The sequence below is a fragment of the Macrotis lagotis genome, chromosome 1, assembly GCF_037893015.1.
Source record: "Macrotis lagotis isolate mMagLag1 chromosome 1, bilby.v1.9.chrom.fasta, whole genome shotgun sequence".
In the NCBI taxonomy this organism is placed as follows: Eukaryota; Metazoa; Chordata; class Mammalia; order Peramelemorphia; family Peramelidae; genus Macrotis; species Macrotis lagotis.
This window is the reverse complement of record NC_133658.1, coordinates 611,740,108-611,757,853: the sequence shown is the minus strand read 5'-3', so window position 1 is coordinate 611,757,853 and position 17,746 is coordinate 611,740,108.

The window sequence follows — 17,746 nt, the reverse complement described above, 5'->3', positions numbered from 1 at the left end:
TTGGAATGTCCAAATTGGACATTGGAGACACAGTTTTAGTGATTAGAAAGAAAGGGAAACTTAGACAAGGAGCTATTAGATTCATCAACATGAATGTGATAATTGAATTCATGAATTCATTGTTGGGATCACCAAGATAGGTAGCATGGATGGAGGAGGAGGAAAAGAAAAAGCTTAGTTCAGTAAATAAGGAAATCCATGGTAAGTAGGTGCAATCTGGATGAAGATTCAGTATAGAAGATTGAATGGCTATAGAGTAGTGTCATGAAACCCTAGTTAGAGAGAATCCCTATGTTCTGTCATTTTCTACTTGTCTCATGCAACATGAGAATATTTTTCTTCCACTAAGACTGAAAAATCTCCGAAGTTATATTCTTCTCCTCTATCTCTCACACTACCCGTCATTTTTTGGTATTGAAGAGGATCATTCTAGTCAACCAACTGATTGGTAGTGTGCCTTGCAAATCTATATTTATTAGTGAGGGGTATGCTGTGCGAGGCATTCTTCTGACTTGACTTTACCAGAACTGTTGTACTCCATGGTCTGATTGATATGAAACAGGATTATTGGTGACATCTGACTACTTGGGGAGTCTCTTGATCTTGAATTGGTTTCTCTTCCTCCTGAATCATTGAGGTATAGTGGACACCAAAACAAAGGGTTAGGGACATAGTTTGAGCTCAATATATAGTTGATTGTTTAATTGCAGGGTAAAAGTGCCTGAGACACTTTTCTTACATTAATTATTCAGGACTGTTTTCTTTACTCTCCTCCCTGTCCTCTCCTGCTTCCCATTTAGGCATAGGAATATTATCCCAAAATAAGTGAGAGAAACAAATCAGGAAGGGGGATGTGTCCTAGGAGCAGATATATGTCCTCTGCAGGAGAAGAGAAATCTTTCTACTGTGTGCAAAGAACCAGTTAATGTCTCTCAAATCACAATAAATGTGGGGATAGGAAGGTCAAAAAGTTACAATGGAAACTTCTAGACTTTTATCAAATTTCTTTCCTATATTCATCTTTGTTTGTTTGTTTTTGCAAGGCAATGAGGTTAAATGACTTGTCCAAGGTCACAATCTAGGTAATTATTAAGAATGGATTTGAACTTAGGGCCTCCTGACTCCAGGGCTGGTGCTCTATCTATTAGCTGCCCCAATACTGAGCTTTTATGATACAAATGCTCCCCAGCTAGAAGCAGTCTCCTCTGCATGGGAAGATCTTTTGGTGTGATATAAAGGATACTAAGAAAGCATAATCCTTCTACCATCAAAAAATTCCATCTCCCACCAACCTATTGTGGTATCTGAATTTCACCCATTAGTGATATATCCTTTTGTGCAAAACATTTCTTTTTTTGCAACAATCCCTTAAAAAAGTAACAAATTAAACTCTGTCATCTGCACAAAAGAGTATACAAAATCCTAATGTATTTACTTGTATTTGTTAATGATAATAAATGAAAAGTAAAGTGAATAAAGTTTTATAGTGAGTAGTGGGAGGGGGTGAGTGTGGAGAGATAACTACAGAAAACAGCACATACAGGTCTGAAGGACACACTCTTCATCCTATCCTTGATGGAAATTATGCTAATGTTGTTTACTTTAAACACATTCTGTTCCTAATAAAGCATTTTGCTATTGCATAACTGTAATGGTAAGATTCTGGAAGACCACTCTGCTAGGATATATACTTGAGGCATTAAAGGAAATCCTGAGAAAGGGATATATTTGATAATCTGAGCTCAGAGTACATAAGTCATTTCCAATACTCAAATAAACTTAAAACTCAGATACTTCTGATGGATTAGGAAGAGAAATAAAGGCCAAAACAGAGGGAGTGAAGGATGGGGTAGAAAGGGGGGATAGATAAATAAAATAAAAAAGAATATTAACACATGAAGGGGAAGCATGTCCATCCATCCCACTGGGGAAACTATATTCCTGAAAGTGCAACTTTAGGAATGTTCACTTGGAAGAATGGAAATTTCACAGTGAGAAGGGCACATGAGTTTTAATGTTTGCCATAAATGGAAAGGAAGATGAGGAAGAAATGGCTCAAACCAGACATCCTTTAATGATGTTATTCTACTGGGATGCAACAACCATACTGTCTAGAGTGCTCTGTGGTTCCCATGCCAACACCCTGTGAGTTAGTTTAGCTGTTAGTTTAGCCTGCAGTGCCATGCCTAGAAACCCAGGTGATCTAATTCTGTTCCTATATACTAACATGATGTCTGCTGTTTCCATTGTGTTTTGAAGGTGGCAGAAGCGTAGAGTGGCTTATCAGGAGCCAAGACCAGTCAGTGTTCTCCAGGAATTATATCTGGGGAGGTGATAGCTCTGAGAAATGAATGGTAAGAATGCTCTTCTCTCTGCTTATTTTAACTATTTGTCTTATGCCTTTGATTCAATGTTAAATAAATGTTCTTTGCTTTACTATGATTTTAGATGATTTATTCTGGTTTAGTCAGAGGGTATTCAGTGGACAGGGTAGGAGTAGAATGAAATCAATGAATAGTCCTAGAGTATCATGAACTTATAAATAGCCAACAAGACTCCTGGGGTCCTAGTTTCTTCATGTTAACAACAACATATCAAAATTTCAGGTGACTTAGAGGACAATGAAGATCATGTGATAAATGAGCCCAAGTGATACATTCAAAAGAAGAAAAGAAAAGCACCCCTTTTCCTTTTATAGTTTAATGAGTGGGGGAATTCTTCTCTTCTCAATCACCAGTCATCTTTGATGCACTCATTCCAGTCATAGGAACTGTTGTTTTTCATCAAAGAACTGTTATATAATCCCACAGCTTATGTGTATGATATAAGTTGTGTTAAATGCTTTACATGCTATCTCACTTGATCCTCTCAACAGCACTACAAAGGAGATATTATTTTCTCCATTTTTCAGATGAAGAAATTGAGACATAAAATGATAAAATACTTATCTGGGGACACAAAGTTAGAAAGTATCTAAGAAAGGAATTAAACTCAAGTTTTCCTGACTGAAAGCCATATCTATCCACTATACCATCTATCACAGAAAAAAAAAAGTTATAGATGATTTACATTCTCCATTATTGGATAGAGTATTCACAGAATCATTGAAGAATTTAGAGAACTTACAGAGATACAGATTTTTAAAATGCTTTGTTCATGATCACCCATTGGGGTTGGAAAAAATAAAGACTGCCTCAAGCTGCTAAAGTAAAAGAAACTATGGAGCAGAAAAGATAAGAAAAAGCATACAGATATTTCCCCTGCACAGACCAGATAATCATGTGTAGAGCTTCTAGTGCAACCAGGATGCTAGCTTAATCAGAAGTAAATGAAATTGAATTTTGCAAAAGCATAGGACCAGCTATAAACAGTGATTAATAAGTTCAGACAAACCAAACACTTCAAAGAAAATATAGATATGACTGAGATAAATCAAAGAAAATTGAATCTTAGGTACCCATAAGTTAAACATAGTAAGAATGCTAAATTTAAATTCAAGGAACTGGGCTTAAATCCCTGATCTGCACTTATTACCTATTAACAAAGGACAAATCATGTATCCTCTCTGGGACAGTGTCTTTATAAAAATAAAAGATTATACCATGTGATTTTTATATGTAAAAGATAATATTATGATCTATGAATGTTCAAGTTTCACAAAATTAGATTAAGAAATCTTCCCTACAAAATTCACCTATTTCTGTGCTTTTGGAAGTTTTTAGCTTTGTCTACATTTGTTTTCCTTTAATTTCTTAAGAAAAGTTACTTTTGAAATCTCTAGCTTTTCTAAATGACTTTTGACAACTTAATTTTTATACTATATATATATATATATATACATATATGTTTTCTTATCTTTAAGAGGTAATATTCACTGAACTCTAAAGCCATCTTTTGGATCTGTGCCTTTTCTCCCTATTTCTCTTGGCAATCATAATTGGTCTTGGTGAGAGCCAGATGAAGATTTAGAGAATGAATCTCTCTATAAATAGCACTTGGGACTCCTGTTGCACCATAGGATGCAATATTATCATCCAGCACAGAGACAAAAAGTTCTCAGTAATATGATAGGGATAAGCCAGATCCATGAGGGATAGTGTGGTTAAAAAAAAAAAAGAACAATGTTCCTTTAGCACAGAATTATAGAGATAGAAAAAGAAAAAGAACCAATAGAGTATAAAGAGTTCTTAGTGGGCTTTGGAGTCAGAGGATCTAGGTTAAAATCAGCTTTTTTGATGTACTGTCTGAATGCCTTTAGACGAGTCACTTAACTATTCTGGGCTTCAGTTTCCTCTTCAGTGAAATGAAAAGGTCATACTAGAAGTCCTCAAAGAGCTCCATATTTGTGATCCTAAAAATGACCTTTGGGGTCTGAGAATAAAAACTCTCAGAAAGTCCTCTAATATTTAATTTCCAGAGAGTTATTCAAGGTCCTGAATTGTCAAAAACAGAAGTGGGGAGGGGTGGGGAATCAACATGAGATAAGGCACTTAATTCTCAATGGATTAGACTTTGGAAATGGGTCTTAAAAATGAGTAGGACATAGAAAAATGGAAAAGAGAAAAGGCCTTTATAAGTTGGGAAGAGAATGTATGCAAAGATAGAGACAGAAGAGATCACAATGTAAAAGAAAATAGTGAAAGTTTGGCCTGTCTAGAAAGGAAATTAATTACTAGATAGTTGGAATGGCAGAAAGGGAAGGAACAGGATATCCATAGTATATATAACAGTGCACATAGCAAGAACATTAAAGTAGCTAGAGATATTCAATCAAACAGCACACATTTACTTATTACTTTGTTAACAGACACTGTGTCTGTGTGACAGACACTGGAGATAGAAAAACACTCAAAGAACATACGTTCTATTGAGGAAAGAAACCTCTAAATATGTTGGGGAGCAGTGAGATATGAGATTGTAGAAGAGATAATATAATGAATTTTGAAAACTTGGCAAAGGACCCTAAAATTTCAATACTTCACAGTAAGAAGGCATTGGTGGCAATTGAGTTGAGGGTTAATATAACCATTGTTTCAGGATAAATGTTTTGGTGGCACCCTGTAAAATGCCAGGAAGAATCTGAAACAGAGAAAAGCAGCTAATAGGCTGATGCATTAATGAGGATGCCAAAGGATCAGAAGTGCATGATATAGTAGAAAGAGTATTAACTAGATTTGATATCAGAAAAATCTGAACTAGAGTCCCAAATTTACAACAAGGTATGTGCCTTGGACAAATCACTTGACTCAACTCAGTCAGCTTCCAAATCTTTGAAATTAAAAAATAGAACTAAAATATCTTTAAGGTCATTTCCATTTCTAGCATTCTCTGACTAGATTGATGATAGCTGGGAAAGGTAGCAGGGGCAGGAGAAGAGACCCATATTGTATATAGCAATAGACACAGCACGCATTGACAAAGAAAATAAAAATAATTAAATATATATTTTGTGATGATATTAGATACTCTTTAATCTAATTAATTTATTTGAGGAAATTGAGGTCTGGGAAAGTGAAATGGCATTGCTTCAGGTCACCCAGATGACAACTGGAAAAGTTAATATTGGAACCCTGAACTGAAAACAAATCCACTATTCTTCCCTTTATACCAAATGTAATCTTTAATCCATTGTAATCCAATGTAATCCTTAAACCATTTACCACTTGGAAAAGATGCCTCTTATGTCTGTTCCTAGTTCACCTTTCTCTTTATTTTTCTTTTTTTCTTTTGGTTGTTACAAGGCAATAGAGTTAAGTGATTTGCCCAAGGTCACACAGCTAAGTAAATAATTTAGTGTCTGAGACTGGATTTGAACTCATGTCCTCCTAACTCCAGGGTCATATCCTCTAACCACTGCGCCACCTAGCTGCCCCCAGTTCATCTTTCTCAAGTAGTTTCCCCTTAAAGGCTTTCCTAAGCCTCATTGCAAAACCTATTGTCCCTGTTTGACCTAATTCAATGGGAATGCTAGATTGTCCTGGGAGAAATTCTCCAGAGAGAAATAAATCAGATTATTTCCTTCTTTCTTTTCTCTACTCCTTCACTTTTAACACTACTCACCAGAATTCTGATATGATTGAGAACTTCATATTGTGAAATAAGAGAACAATTTAACTAGTTGACATCAAGGTATTCTCAACTTAATCACACCCCTACCCTACTCAAGAGTGTTGCCTTTTTAAAAGAAAGCAAAAAATCCTTATGCAAGGAAATAATTGTTAAAAAAATAAAAACACAGGCATGAGTTGAGATATTTAAAGTAGAAGCATCTTCTTAGTGCCCTTAAGTCATTTCATATAGGCAACTGTCTATCCTCCTTACATAAAATCATGGGTTTCAAATTGGAAGACATTTCTGACACTATATGATTAAATTCTCTCATTTTATAGATGAGGAAAGTGATGATCATTCCTAATCTTATTCCTGTCTTTGCAGATATTCTTTCCTCAATTTAGAAAAGCTCCTTTCTTTTCTATTTATTCATATCCTACCCATCTTTCAAGACCCATCTCCAAAGTCTTCCTTCATGAAGCCTTTCCTAAATGCCTCATTTCACTTTGATCTTTTCCTCCTTGGAAATCCTGTTTTATTTTTTTTTCCTGATTAGTCCTTGGATATGCAGGACCTTGGATAGCTCCGAGAGAATTTCTTTGAGGACTAAAATCATTCAGGCAGTCAGTGGCTATGCTAGTATTCTAATACAAGTCTTCCAATCTGTTTCCAGGGTTCTTTCTTCCATACCATGCTGCATACAAAACCAACTATTTATGACAAGGCTGTGAGCATATAGCACAGTTACACTGGAACCATCAGCTGTCAGGGACACCTGTTAGTGAATATAGTAGTATCTGAAAGATGTTGCCTAGAGATTTTGAGTTCTTGTTAAGAATTACAAAAGTCAAAGATTTCTTGATAGCACATGAATCTCAGAAAAAATTCTACCATGGGTTGGGATGAGGAGAAAGAGAATTGACAACAGCTGATTTCTTTTGATGATATTATAAAGCCAATGACCCATTAAAACTGCAATGCTTACCTTAAACTGACAATTTATTTAATACAGGCATTTATTGCAAAGCCTAGCCAGGGAGGAATGAAACACTGTCTCATGGTTAGAAATTTCAGAGTCAGAGACAGACAGTTTGCCTCCTCTTTTCTCCTACGTACCCTCCTAGTCTATCTCAACAATGGATGATATTGATGCTCCCTCCCTGCTACAAAGGCAAACACACATGTTCACAGAACTTCATGAAAACTCAGATTTGTTTAATTCAATAAGAACATGAATAGGATCCAAGGATTACTCCTCTTTATATTTTAAATGATATTTAGTCTGAATTAATCCTGAATTCTAGTCTTTTATATTTTAATAGATCTATATAGGCTAAAAATATTCTCTTTGTAATTGCACTGGGGGTAGTTATTTTTGGGTTACTTGCTTTAATATTCTGTATCTTAAATTGTTAGTTATCTTACTTCTCTTAATAGATTTGTCCAAGGGCTTTTTTTTTTTGCAAGGCAATGGAGTTAAGTGACTTGCCCAAGGTCATGCAGTTGGGTGATCATTAAGTGTCTAAGGCTGAACAGAACTCAGGTTCTCCTGACTCCAGAGTCAGTGCTTTATCCACTGTGCCACCTAGCTGCCCCCAAGGGCTTTTTTCATGCATGAGTTTTATGAAAGGACAAGTTACTTACTACCTATGTGATCTACCAAAATAGCTCTTTGATCATCATGGTGTGTGATCCTGATTTCTTGAATGCTAAAATTCTGAAGATAAAGTTTTAAACAAGGGTGACAGGCTGCACTCTTTTGTCAGAAGGGGCAGTCTAACTAAGGCCAGAGAGACTCACCACCATAAAAGATTGGGCACCAGAAGTGATTTTAAGCCATTAATCAAAGTTACTTAACCCTTCAGGGCTTCAGTTCCTCATCTGTAAAATGAGTTAGACTACATGCCTTCTGAGAAACTTCCCAGAACAAAATCTGATTGAATGGTATCCAAACAATGTCAAAATTTGGAGAAAAGCCCTCAGTATGCTGCATAAATCCCCTGTAAAGGACTCTTAGGAAGACAGGGACAAGAATAGCATAGGAAAAGAATGAATGGAAGGGTTTAAATCTGTATTATTAGAGAAATTACTCATATCTCTAACAGACAACATACAATTAATGCCTTCAAGAAAATTTGTCAAATATCACATACATACTGATATAGTGTATAATGATATACTTTGCCTCCAGAAGGATGTAATAATTAGAGAAAGACAGCTGGCATTGTTGGCACTGAGCAATTCAAGGTTTTAGGATATCCAGGAAAATTGATTCTATTGGAATATGACAGTTTAAAGAAGGGGCAAGAATACTGCTTTTTTTCCCCCTATGCATGAGCATTAAAATACTAGCATTGTTTTTAAAGGCATCAGTTTGTGCTGCTTAACAATCAGCTAGGTGGCGCAGTGGATAAGAGCACTGGCACTGGAGTCAGGAGTATCTGAGTTCAAATCCGGCCTCAGACACTTAATAGTTACCTAGCTGTGGGCAAGCCACTTAACCCCACTGCCTTGCAAAAATTAAAATAAACAAACAAAAATAAAACAATGGATAAATTTCTGTTATACATGTCTATCTTATTTTATCAGGAATTCTAGGATCAGATGGCACTCAGCAATTGTCATATTTGAATGACTGATGAATCTGTGATGTTATTGGGGTAAGCAATCCCTCCACAAATGAAAATCATAACCCCGCCCCCGTATTCAATGATTTAATAACTTCAATTCACTATCTGCTACCCAATCTTATGGTGGTGAATCTCTCTGAGCTTAGCAGGACTCTCCCCACCTGCAATCCATCATTCTTGCTTAAAAACTTTCCAGTGCATATGACCTGCAGGACCTTAACATTCAAAAGCTCAAGTTCACACACAATGATGAGCTATCAAAGGAAAATTTTGGTAGGAAACATCATTCTAAATTTATTTGAATTTATGTAAAGGGAAAATACACTTGGACATCAAAACCTAGGTCTGAACCCTCTTGTATATCATTCTCATCATATTTATATGTCACTTAATTACAAAAGTTATATAAAAATAACAGCATATAAATATACATGCATGCATCCGTATATGTACACATATATACATGTTATGTATGTGTGTTTTGTATACAAATACATGCATGCTACTAGATGGTACAGTGGACAGAGCATTGGACCTGGAATGAGGAAGACCAGAATTCAAATCCAGAAACCTACTAGCATGTTAACCCTGGACAAATCACTTTACCTCATCTGTCCCAGTTTCCTTGATTGCAAAATGGAGATAATAATGGTACCTATATCCCAGGATTGTCATGTGGATCAAATGAGATAATATTTGTAAAGCACTTTGCAAATCTTAGAGTTCTGGATAAATACTAGTATATGTATGTATACACACACATATTTATATATACATATATATATATATGTATAAACAACCCTGAAAAATAAGAGCTATTTTATCCTTATTTTATAGACTAGGAAATCAAGGCTAAGGGAAATTAATTTATTTGAACCAGGTCAAATAAGCAGTATCACAGATCTTGCTGTCTCCAATTTCAATATTATTCATTATGTCACCTATAGGAGACACCCAGCAAAATATCTAAACCTTCACCTGGCAAGTGCATACCCAATGGGTTATATTCTTCCCAGGTTCCCATGGTGCTGTGATGTATAGCCCATGGCACATGTCCATGCTTTGAGTGAATCCTACAATAGAAATTAAAGATGGCAGTACAGCTGGGGAAAGCAGGCAGGTACATTGGTACATTGCATGTATCATCACTGAGGCCCAGAACTCCCTGATGTTTTCTCTGACAGAACTTCTTCATAAACTTCCTTTAAAAGCTCTATATTGTTTCAAATGAGAAGAATTTCTCTATAAATCAACCCCTTTAAAACCACACTGCATTAAGCCTTCATGTGGGCATTGGTGGGAGGCAAGGACAAAGGATGGGGTTAATATTGGATACCATGAATAAACCAGTAAACTACATTTAAATGTACATGCCGGAGACTACAGTCTCATTGATACATCTGCCTGCCATACAGAAAATCTTGCTTCCTTACATAAACACCACTTTAACTATCACAAAAACAGAATTGCAGAACTGCAAGGGACCTTAGAGATCACCTAGTCAAAATCTCTATAACATTTCCCCAGTATGGCTAACTACTTGAATATTTTTCAATGACAAGAGATTCACTACCTCATTACCTAATATAATCCATTACATTTTCAGAAAATTCTCACTTTTAGAAATTTCCCCTTGTGGGACAAAATATCCCTGCATGTGACATTTGCTAATTGATCTTAGTTCCATAGTCTGGTACCAAGCAGAATTAGGCTAATCTCTCTTCCACATGATAGCCCTTCAAATATTTTCTTCATTAGGATAAACATTTCCAATTCTCTCTGGGAATGAGATGAATGCAAGCATAGTCCAGAATGTGGCATTACACCAAAAGCCACAAGTACCTGAATTCAAAGTGTGCTATAAAATCAGGGGGTTGGATTAAATGATTACTATGGGTCCTTTCTTCTCTAGACCAGTGATTTTATAATCTCAGAAGAAAACCAACCCTGTCATGATCATAGGATGATAGATTTGGAGATATTAGAGACCATAAAGGTCATCTAATCCACCTTAATTCTATACATGAGGGGAGAGAAAGAAGACAGTCTTCAAGATGTACTTCTACCCTGTTTCCTAAGTAAATGAGGCTATTCCACATAGCCAAAGTGCACTAACCTCTTTTAGAAGTTTTTCAGAATCCTAGTCATCCTTTAAGGCTCAAATCAGGTCTCATACTTCCTCTCTAAAGCTTTACTTAATGCTTACCTTCCACTAAAGTTATCTCTCCCCCCCCTTCAAATTTCCCTGGAGCATATTGTCTTCTCTCCTTTGCCTCCATTCCATCTTACTTATTATACATGTTGCTTCTTCCTCCTCCCTATAGAATGAAAGCTCTCTTATGAGTTCTTTAAAACTTTACATAGGGACTTTACATCTCCCATCCTGTCCCTGAGTTGTGCAACCAATAGGCACTTCAATATTTGCCAAATTGAAATTGAGATATGTCCTGACCAGGAGAGAGTATAATAGAATTCGTTTCCCTTGTTGAGAACATAATATTTCGCCCTCAGACGCTTAATAATTACCTAGCTGTGTGGCCTTGGGCAAGCCACTTAACCCCATTGCCTTAACAAAAATCTTTAAAAAAAAGAACACAGAGAACACACTATTTCTATTACTCAACTTAAGATCACAATAGTCTTTTTGACTGTTAGATGACATAGCTGACCTACAATGAGCTATCAATACACTAAAAGCTACAGGTCTTTCTCTGATGTTGTTGTTCTTTGTCCTGTGTTCTGAAGAAGACCTTGATGTCATGACATGCAAGTGATTTGGATTTAAATTGAATTTAAGGGGAACTATGCCAAGTTATCAGCCTCACTTTTTCCTCTGGAGTCAACTTCAATCAGTAGGAGACCTTGGCTTTTTAAAGCTAAGTCTTTCCCAAGTCACAGTTTGACTGAGGCAGTTCCCATTCAGTCAGTAAGGTTAGATAAGAGAGAGAGATGAGGTCAAGAAGTCAATAATGATGACTTTCAAAAAATGAAAAAAGAAAACAAAAGATTGCTGTGAAGGTAAGACCCTCAAAGTGTCTCTATACTTTATCCCAGTGGTAAAGACAGGTGAGAAAGAAAAGAAGCAAAAAGTCTCTTTTGTGTAGTTAGAAAAAAATCAATCTAGGAGAGGAAGACCCTCAGTATTTCTAATTGTTGCTATTGTTATCTGTCCTTTGTTCTCAAAGACCATGATATCAGAGAGGTGATATAATGACATGTAAGTGAGTTGGATCAGCCTCACTTATTCCTTTGGAGTCATTTGGGTCCAGTGGGAAGATATGGATAAGGAACTGTTCTAGTTATTCTTCAGTTATTGTTTGGCTTTTGTTCTCAAAGAATATTGTGCCATTAGGGAGTTGATGGTATAACATGCAAGTTAGTTGGATTTAATTGCTTTGTAGTCGTAATTCCTCATCCTATATTTAGGCACACATAGATCTCATTGGTTTGAAAAATTTTCAAATGAGAAAACTTTCTTTGTCTAATGCTGGACAGCACTTTCTGTGGACTTTCATCTTAGAAAGATTTTGGGGGGGGGTTCTTTTTTATATTTTTTATTGTTTTTTATTAAAGATATTATTTGAATTTTATAATTCCCCCCCCATCTTACTTCCCTCTTCCCACCCCCTCCCATGGAAAGCATTCTGTCAGTCTTTACTTTGTTTCTATGTTGTACATTGATCCAAATTGGGTGTGATGAGAGAGAAATCATATCCTTAAGGAAGAGACAAGAAGTCTAAGAGGTAACAGGATCAGACAATAAGATACTGGTTTTTTTCTAAATTAAAGAGAATAGACCTTGAACTTTCATCTTAGCAAGTTGCTTAGAGATTGTAAAGTGGCTTGTTTACAGTCATACAACTAGAAGTAGAACTTAATTCAGGTTTTCCTGACTTGAAGGCCAGCCTTCTAGTCACTAGGCAATAATAGCCTATATTTTTATAATGGTTTAAGGTAAAAAAACTCTCTCTCTCCATATATACGTGTGTGTGTGTGTGTGTGTGTGTGTGTGTATTCCAGTTTAACCTATATTACAACCTTATGTGGTAGCAAATACAATTATATTTATCTCATTCTACAAATGAGTAAATGGAGGCATTAGTGAAACATTTATTTATGTATATATTATTTAATTTAATCTTCATAACAACCCTAAAGGTCATGTTATTATCCCCATTTTACAAGCAGGAATTTCAGGTTCAGATGGATTAAGCAATTCATCCATAGCCACAAAGTAAATGTCTATGATAAATTCATATCCAAGCCTTAATTCAGATCTATACCATGCTTCCTCTCACAACCATTCATAAAAGTAAATTCTTTGAAGCTAAATGTAGAAGTATACATATATATATATATATATATATATATATATATATATTTACTAAATTTCATCTTGACATCTTTATCTCACTTTACCAGCCTGTTGAAATCTTGTGAGATTCTGATTCCATCATTCAAGGTATCAAACTTCTTAGCATCAAGACACCTCAAAACTTAATAAGTAAGCATCTTTATCTTCATCTAAGCTATTAATAAAAATTGTGAACAGAATAAAGACAAGGACATAGACTTGGGTATTTCCAATTCTTCCAGGTGAGCATTGATCCATTAATCACCACACAGAGGATTATTCAACCACTTCTGAGTCAATCTATCAATGCAATAAAACAGTATATATACTATTTCCCCAGTTTACTAATTTAGTGACCCTTTCAAAAAAGGAAACAAATTAGGGGGGCGGCTAGGTGGTGTAGTGGATAAAGCACCGACCCTGGAGTCAGGAGTACCTGGGTTCAAATCCTGTCTCAGACACTTAATAATTACCTAGCTGTGTGGCCTTGGGCAAGCCACTTAACCCCATTTGCCTTGCAAAAATCTAAAAAAAAAAAAGGAAACAAATTTGATCTTAATAAATCCATAAAGGTTCAAATCATCACCTAGCTTTTAAAGTATTTATAAGCTTTCTCATTAATAATCTAATGCAGAACTTTACCAATAATGATCATCAAACTCACTGATCTATGGTTTGAGATATTTACTATTTTGCCCCTTTTGAAAATCAAAACAATTACATGCTCCAATTCCCAAGGCACCTTTCCCTTTCTCCATAGTTTTCAAAATATTATTGGAAGTCATTAAACTTTCCTTTTCAATATGAGCATCATTTTTCTTGGTAGAGAAATTCAAGGTAACTGAAGAGTTGAATATATTTACCTTTCTCTACCATCCAATATCATCTTCTATCCACTAGAATGCCCCCATGTAGGTGTTTTATTATTATTTTGAATTTCCTTTTGTCTCCAACATAGATTTTTTTTAAACTTTTTATTGTTAATATTCATTGCCAACCTTAGTTCATGCTAGACTTTAGTATTCCTGACATTCTTCTTAATAGGAAAACAATTCTCTTTTGTATTCATCTTCAGTTACCTGCTTTTGCTTCCAGTAATGAATTCCCCATATAGCCACATTGGTCTCTCTGAATACCTATACTTTGTCTTCTTCACTAGAATCAAGACTGTGCCACCAGAATTTCATACTTGATTGCTTCTCATCCTTCTGTAGTCAACTTCTCTTTGAGGGAATTAAACCATGAGATCTTAGCCATCAGAGAAAAGATGTGAAATCTTTGAAATCTCCTCTCCTTAAGCCTCCTAAAATCTGAGACATCTTGCAAATTGTTTTGATCATTTCCCTCTTTATTATTAAAAAAGCTATAAGTTGGCATGGTCTCTGCTTCCAGAGGTTCCATTCATTTCTATTTTGCCAGGCCACTCTTCCATATTGGTCAGAATTCAGTCCAAATTATCATTTTTGCCTTGCCACTTCCTCTACCTTCTGAAAAGTAAAATTATCAGCAAGACAGGAAGTTATCAACTTCAATGCTTTTAAAACTCTTGGTTAGATGTCTCAAAATCTAAAAGTCCCCATGATAACATTCCATCTTTAAGGTCTTTACCAGGAACTCATTATTAAATACCTCCAGCTGACCTAGTCACCACTCTAAGTACTTACCCATGATTCTTAGCCATGTGATCCCTACTATGTCCTTCCTCATTGAATCATGGATTGCTACAAGGGTGGCAATAGTGGTATAAGCCATTGCCACTGCAAATGCAGAAATGATTGTGAATTGATTGAGTTTAGGAGTTCTGAGCTACAATAAGTCTGGCACCTGTATGGTAAGCCCTTGGAAGTGAGAAGAGGGAGAACCAGGTTGCCTAAGAAAGGTCCAACAATCCAAGGTTGGAAATAGAACAAGTTGAAAAGTTCCATGCTAATCTGCAATGGGATCAGAGGCAGGAATGGCTATTATACTTTCAATCTGGGTGATATGGAGAGACTCAATCTCAAGAGCAAAACAAAAACAAAAACAATAAACCAACTCCACTTCCAATCTGTTCCTTTTATCAAAGTATATCATTCCACTGTCATCTGCTAGTCAATTACATTGCACAATGTCCCAGTTACATGTCTGAGGTCATATTTGCTTTCTCATGTTAGGAGCTCTATCTTATTATCCATGCTTTGTGCAATACTGCTTATGTAACTGAACTCATAGACATTATTCCCATCTAATCTTCCCTTTCACCATTTCCTATGAATGACTAAGTCCCTATATATTGCTATTCTTGTCTCCTTTGTCGTTCCTCTTACCCTTTACATAAATGAAAACATGCCTGAAAACTGGAAAATAACTTAGAAAAACATAACATTATCTATGTCTTGTTGTATTTATATTTATCTCAATTTCATTTTACTGTTCTGGCTGCACTCTGGAGTTTTGCCAGTGGTTTGAAACCTAGGAGTTGGGGAAGGAGTTGAAAACTTTACCCTATAGAACCTGTTAAGCAGTTTTTCTATAGACAATTTTCTCTACCTCCTTCATCCTACCCCAGTCTTTTTTCATTTAAAGTCTGTTTAATGTGGACTCTAGAAAAATACATTATTCATAATCTTTACTAGATCTACAAATGTCATTCAGTTTAATCAGTTGTGTTTGAACCCATGTGTCTTCATGACCCCATTTAGGTTTTTCTTGGCAAAGATCCTGTCATTTCCCTCTTGAGTTCACTTTTACTGAGCAAATGAGATTAAGTGATTTGGCCAGGGTCACACACCTAGTAAAGTATCTGAGGCCAGATTTGAACTCAGAAAGATGAGTCTTCCTGACTCCAGGTTCTATCCATTTTGCCTAGCTGCCCCAAGATCCACTTTATCTTTGGCTAAAAGTTCATCATACCTATATTTTTTACCATGATCCAGAAAGCACCTCATTCTACAATGCCCTCAGTCAGCTGCTCATTCTTCAAATCCTAGCTTCTTTTCTAGAGTCCTTACCCTCAATTGGCATAGTGATTAAAACACCATTTGTTTCCCTAAATCTTTGAATTTCCTGCCCAAGGCTTTCTAAAGCCTCTCATTTCACAAATCTAGAAACTGAAGTTCATGCAAGTGAAATAACTTGTACAAGATGGCACATTCATATGTAGTAAATGACAGAACTGGAAAATGAACCTCGATCCTCAAACTCTAAATCTTAATTTCTTTCCACATTTCACCCAAAGATCTCTCCCAGATTCTTTCTGAAAGTATCATTTCTTCCAGCATTAGTTAATCGACCTTAATCCTCTACAAACTTCAACATCCTCTTTGTCACATCTCAAATGTACACCATGGGAGAACAGTTGACTTCCTACTTTTTCGCTTTGACAGGTCAACCTGGGCAGGTAAATGGTGCCATAATGCATTGAGCATCATGCCTGGAGTCAGGAAGACTTCTACTTGAGTTCCAATCTGACCTTAGACACTTGCTTACCCTGGGATCCTGGAGAAGTCACTTAGCCCTGTTGGGTTAAGTTTTCTCATCTGTAAAATGAACTGAAGAAGGAAATGTTGAACCACTCTACTATCTTTGCCAAGAAAACCTCAAATGGGATCATAAAAGTCAGACATGACTAAAACAACAAACAGGTCAACATGGCTATCTTTACAGCTTTCCTCAGGGAGTCTCCTAGCATGCCATGCCTTCCTAGAGACTGACAATGCTATGGTGGTGGTAATAATATGATTATATAGAACTGGAAGATTTTTGGAATCTTTTGCATATTTTATTCAGCTGAACCTCATAATCATCATGAAGTGAGTTAACTTGGGGATTTCCTTAGTTCTGCCTGACATGCACTGAGGAGGATTTTATTAGGGCATTAATAGTATCACCTTGAAAAGGCATGAAATATTTCTATTATTTTGGTTGCTCAATTGATATGGTATTGAGAGAATGTCTGATTGATGGTCAGATTATACTCCTGGTTAGTCCCTTGAATTTGACCTTTAAAATGACAAGCAAACAACTAGAACCAGAGCTGGGTAGTCAGATAAAGAGAAGCTAGTCAAACATTCCCAGTCCCCTATAGGAAAACCCTCATGGTTACAGAGCCTTATGGCCTAGGAATGACCACATGTAGAGGAAGGGAATGTTCCTGGCCAAGTTAGACTTACAGAAATGAAGTGGCAGGTGCAGTGGTCTGTCAACAAAAGCATTCTCAGACAGGTTGAAGAGTCACAAACCATATGTGTTCTCCCATTGAGCCTCATGTATATAACTCCAGAGGTTCTATTCTGGGCCAAAGTTCAGATACAAGTAGGCATGTGATAGAGCCACCTTAAACTAGTAACAATTAAATTTTCAGGGTTAAGTGTTCACACTTCAGAAATTAATAAATACTGTAAATCAGGGCTTGATATTTTTGTCTAGATTTTAAAAAGGTGATAATAAAAAGTTAATAATTTGGATTAAATTTAAAGGTATGTCAATTTCCCTCAGAATGTGAGTTGTTGAACATTTTATCAGTTCACTAAGATAAAAGTATCCCCATTTCACAAATGAGGAAAACAAGACTCAGAGATGCTAAATGACCTATAATACAGAAGCAAATTTCAAACCCAGATCTCTCCTGACTATAGGTGTAGCCAGTTTTCTATTTTAATATAGTATTTCTCAATAGATACCCTCACACTTAGTAGCATCAATATATCTGCCATACTTCCAAGGAGATATG